Source organism: Sinocyclocheilus anshuiensis, unplaced genomic scaffold (genome assembly GCF_001515605.1).
Source record: "Sinocyclocheilus anshuiensis isolate Anshui unplaced genomic scaffold, SAMN03320099.WGS_v1.1 scaffold1948, whole genome shotgun sequence".
Classification (NCBI taxonomy): Eukaryota; Metazoa; Chordata; class Actinopteri; order Cypriniformes; family Cyprinidae; genus Sinocyclocheilus; species Sinocyclocheilus anshuiensis.
The window spans coordinates 132,102-137,615 of record NW_015555827.1 but is presented as its reverse complement, the minus strand read 5'-3'; the positions used below and the strand labels follow the sequence as shown (position 1 = coordinate 137,615).

Sequence of the window (5,514 nt, the reverse complement as noted above, 5' to 3'; positions counted from 1 at the left end):
TAGGATTTTTCTATAAAGATATTGTAGTGATGTACTAATTTTGACATGTAGGCAATTTAGAAAGTATAGTTTTGTTAAATCTTGAGTATTAAAGTCATGTGAGAAGTAGATATCAGGGCAAAATAAAGAGACTGAAGAAAAATGGAAGCGTAGGTGCAGTTCAGGGGTCCGTTCTTCGTACGTCGCTTATTACATCCGAGATCAAAAGACACATCCGAGATGATATGATCCAGCTAATGATTATCTGGCTAATTGGGTTCTTCGAGCACACCTGTTGTTGATGATTAGTATGGCTGGATTGAGTACATAACACCCACACTTTTACATGTTCCCATGCAAGTGGTGGCTGAAGCATGTGCAGTAAGTGGACTTGTAAATTTTGTTTTATTTTTTTTCAATAGTGAAATATCAATATCAATAGTGAAGACAGTGTATCACTTTGTCATGCCATTTATTTTCATTGCACAGGACAGTGAAGAGACCCTCTCAGATGAGTGTCCTTTGGAGGAAGTACCTGTAAGTGCATATCTACACATACAAACACACTATATAATAAACACTATAAATTTGTATCAACTAAAGTACTTTCTATTTTTGACCGCAATATGAGTTGCATGAGTCTGCACAGAGAAGTGATACAGAGGTGGACAGTGTTGCATATCAGTTTGTCTTTCTAATTTGATTTCTTTTTTTGCTTGTTTGTGGCATGTTGAGTTCTATTTATTTTCTCTGTAAATGGCACAGGGTGACATCCGTTCCCTCTATAAACGTAGCCTGCAGCATAAGGTTGAATATTTGGAAGTAAAAAAACAAACTGAGGGGACAAATGGAGCTCCAACAGCTAATGAAGAAGAAAATTGCACTAGAAATAGAGTTGCTGCAAAAGGAACTTCAGAGTAAGTAGTAAAACACCATTTGACACAGAGCACTACTGTTGACCTTGCATAACAATATCTGTCTTTGCAGTCAAAAGATGACCCCTTTTTTTTTTGTCAGAACAACTAATAAGTCATGGAAACCATATTTGCCTTGTGCCCAAAGGTCATTTCAATGCGTGCCCTTGTCCTGGCTAGAGTTGCATTGTAACGGGTTTGTGGTCCAGGGTTGAGGTCAGGGAATGGGGTCATAAGATGCTGCCTACAGGCATAGCCCCGGTCTCCGATCAGGATCCCGTCATAATCACCTGTACAATGGTAAAAAGCAGTTCTGTTAGGCCCAGAATAAGTTTGTGTGTAATAATACAGTGAGCCTGACATTAATATTTTTCCTTACCACGTTCAAATAATGTGCATAAATGTGACTCTCTGAAAATTATTGAGTCCTGCACAGATCCTGGCCATTTGGCTTCCACATTTGTCACAAGCCACAGTCACACACCATCTAAGACATTGTAGTCAATCAACTGCTTGCTTATGTAATACATTGTGTATATTACCAATCTAAAATATTAAGAATTGTAATAGTAACTCACCTGCACATCTATACTGTGAACCCCCTTTCGGTTCACAAAATCCCCTTCGTTGGGGCCTTGATATGAATGTGTGTGCAGTCTATGGCACCAATCAAATTAGGGAAGCTTGGGGGGACAATCGATTCATATTTACTAGCGTGGTCATATTCACACGATCTTCATTAACAAGTAGAATGTACCTGCAATGGCGAAAAAGCTCTGTTTTACAACTTGGGGTCTTAAGTGGCTTGGAAAGACCACAAAAACCCCTAAAAACTGCTTGAGCGCCAGATAAACTTTGTGAATGGCACAGCACTTTTGGCCAAGTTCTCCGCATCCCCAATAGTGTACAGGAAAGTGCCACTCGCAGAGAATCTCAACGCGATTTGTGCTGTAGTTAAAGCTCGACTCCGACGAGTCAAACTTTTAATATGAGGTTCCAACAAATTAATTATGTAAATGGCACCCTCGCGTGAAAAACTATATCTTTCAAAAAGTACACTATCGCGCTGTGCTAATGGATCATGTCTGTGTCGCAAAACACGCAACAGGTTGCTCTCGTAAAAATGGGCAAGACATGGCTGCAAGTGCAACAGACTTCTCGTATCACCTCCGCTTATAAAGCCGCAATCTAATCCTGTTTACATGAAATAAGCTGCTCCTGAGCAGGTTTAGGTTTACGGACCTGTTGCTATGACAGCAACTCCTGAGCTTAGAAGAACCAAACTATCCAAGATCATGCCAAATCATCAACAATCAAATCCAGCTAACTGAGTTAGCGATGTACGCAGAACGGGCCCCTGGTCCTGAATCAGCATATTTTATTGATCCTGTCTGAAACTTAGTCCCCTAAACCTAATTTAACCCTAAAATCAGAGGGAAATGAAGGTGGTGAACGTAGCACAGATGCACCTAACCCCAGCATAATGTGAAATCGCCATTTGAACAATTAATTAAATTTAACAACCTACAAATAAAAATAAATAAGACACATTTGTAATCTTTCACTTAAAACAAGTTATTTATTGTTTACATAGTCGCAACGCTATTGGCTGTCTCGCAGTGTTGCTTTGAGCGTGATTGGTTAATCTGGCCGTCACTCAGGAATCTGGCCAATGACTAGCGAGCGCGCCGTTTTCCCGGAATCCCGGTGAAATGTGAAAATAAGCTGTTGCAGTGTGTGCCGCCGACCGGCTTCTGCAGTCTGCTTCGGTCGGTTCACTAGGAATTCATATTTTGAGCGAGTTTGGGTCGTGGGATGACGATTGAGAACAAATACACGCGAATATGGACACAGACTTCTACCAGCAGCTAACAGACATGCAAACTGCAAAAGGTTGGTTAATCTAATCGTCACGCAGGAATCTGGCCAATGACTAGTGAGCGTGCCATTTTCCCGGAATCCCGGTTAAATTTGAAAATACACTGTTGCAGTGTGTGCCGCCGATCGGCTTCTGCAGCAGTCTGCTTTGGTCGGTTCACTATTAATGACTTTTACATGGATTATTTTACGTCTGACTGTTTAATTCATATTTTGAGCGAGTTTGGGTTGTGGGATGACGATTGAGAACAAATACACGCGAATATGGACACAGACTTCTACCAGCAGCTAACAGACATGCAAACTGCAAAAGGTAAGTATATAATGTTCTATAGTTACATGAAGACACCGTGCGTTGAAGTGAGATGCTAATCGCGATGTCCTAGCAGTGTGTGTTACTGTGTGTTGTTAGCATGAGCTAATACTTCTTCTTTTGTTTTTATTGGCGGTTGGCAAACAGCTTTCGGGTGCATTACCGCCACCCACTGATCTGGAGTGTGGACTCAGGATCTAAATCACTATACACAACACCCCAAAAAAATAAAATAAAATAAAATAAAATAAAAAAAAACTTTAAACAAAAAATCAATAAACTTATATTTCTCAAATTCTATTTATTAGTCTTGTTGATCCTAAATACTCTAGAAGTAGACTCCAACCCTTATCATCTGCAGATTTTTTAAGAATATTACTAATATTTTGCTCTCCATTCTCTCTTAGTGCATTCTTTAAAATTTCTCTCTCTGAATCATACTTCTGGCAATGCAATAAAACATGGTCTACTGTTTCTTCCTCTCCACAATATTCACACTTTCCATTATTATGCTTTCTAATCATGCATAGAGAACTGTTTAGAGCAGTGTGACCATTCCTTATTCTTGTTATAACCTTCCCCGCTTTCCTATTTTGTCCTCCAGTTCCTATCTTTCCAACTAATGGAATATTTTTAAACCGATATCTCCCTTTGGTTTCTTTGTTCCATTGATTTTGCCACATCTTTTTGATCTGTCCCTTTATCACCACCTTAGCTTCTGACTTGCTAATATTTATATTTATGTGCTTATTTCCACTCTTCAAAGCACATTTTGCTGCTTTATCTGCCTTTTCATTCCCATCAATTCCAACATGTGCAGGGACCCACACAAACCTAACAGACAAATGTATTTGATGAATTCTGAATAATGATTGTAGTATTTCATACAATAAGTCCTCTCTACTCCTGGAGTTGCAAAATTTTAAACTCATTAATGCTGTACATGAATCTGATGCAATTACCACTCTCTGGCCTGACCTCCTCTACCCATTGCAAAGCAATAATCATGGCCATCATTTCACATGCATATACAGATATATCATCGGTAATTCTCTTTCCACACTCAACATTAAACTCAGGGATTACTACAGCTGCTGCATGAGCTAATACTGTTAGCTGCGGCTGGGCGATATATGACCGTGTCGTGGCGATGATATCAAGCGCAATATATAAACTCATAGCACAGTACTACTTAAAGTTATTGATAAAGAAATGTGCATGAATGAGGAATAAATGGCAGGCTGCGCGTGGTGATGAAATGAGTGAAGAACAATAGACACAAAGCTGCGCCTCAGCTGAATGCTCAAATACAGACATCTCAAAATTCACTTGACTTAAACACAGTCGCTAATGTTTGGAGTCGAGATTAATGTTTAGGTGGAAACCCGGTGACTGGATCTGTGCATTTTGTTCTTAAAGTGACAGCAGTATGATTTAGCCTAACCTTACCTGCAGTCGGTCATGATTTTAATCAAACAACAAAATACTAAAGAGAAAATCACAAAATGTATTTAACTTACCTTTGTTCTATTGCATTAGTCCTATTGTTTGTAATTTGCTACTTTGATCTTATGTTTAATAAAATAACTATTGTGATAAACTGTTATTGTGAAATAATATGGTCATATCGCCCACCCATACTGTCAGCTAGTTTTAAGATCAAACTCAGTAAGTGAAGGAGCTTTGAAATGAGTAATCTGAGAACACGGTCATGTAAACTCATCTGACAGAGAGGAGCTGAAGGCATGATCCGGGGACTGCTTGGAGAAGAATACTGTATGCAAACCAGGATTTTGGATCAACTGTGAAGATGTTGTATGGAGCTGGTGAGTACATTTTTGCAAGCCCATGTCTCTGTCAGTAAGTAGATAGTGTTTTATTAATTAGTGTGTGTGCTTCCCCTCATGATCCAGAAGTGTTGGAAAAGAAATCTTCTACCACGTGATCTTCAGAGGAAGTGAGTATTCATGTCTAACATTGAGACATACTGACATAAAGAAGATCTGTAAAGTTGCAAAGACTAAAGTCTCAAATCCAAAGAGATATTCTTTATAAAAGTTAGCCACGCCTACCTAAAACGGCTCGTTCGAACACGCCCCCACATATCTACCTCACTATGTGGGAAGATTTGCATAACGCCGCCCAAATGTTCACGCAAAGAAAGAAGGCGTAACTTTTAGTCTCACTGTAGTTTTGTTGCCGCTGTAGCCATGTCGTGAAGACGCTGTGTGCTTCGTTGTGAAAGCAAAACTACTTTGTTTGGTCTTCCAAAAGAGGACGATATCCGCTTCGTCATGCCTAGAGCTGATCTGTGCTGGTCGCTGAGGAAATACATCAACTTTCACCGTGGACGAAAAGGAATCCAGCCCGGGGTCGTCACATGTGGTTGCCGCTCATTCGTCGGATCCGCCGGGCGCGCCGTTCTCGACC

At 40.0% G+C, this 5,514-nt stretch overlaps 1 pseudogene; it reads right to left on the bottom strand.

Annotated features, from left to right (window-relative positions):
- Positions 1-1,001: 1,001 nt before the first annotated feature.
- Positions 1,002-4,547, bottom strand: LOC107675325 (putative nuclease HARBI1; annotated as a pseudogene).
- Between the last annotated feature and the right edge of the window lie 967 nt (positions 4,548-5,514).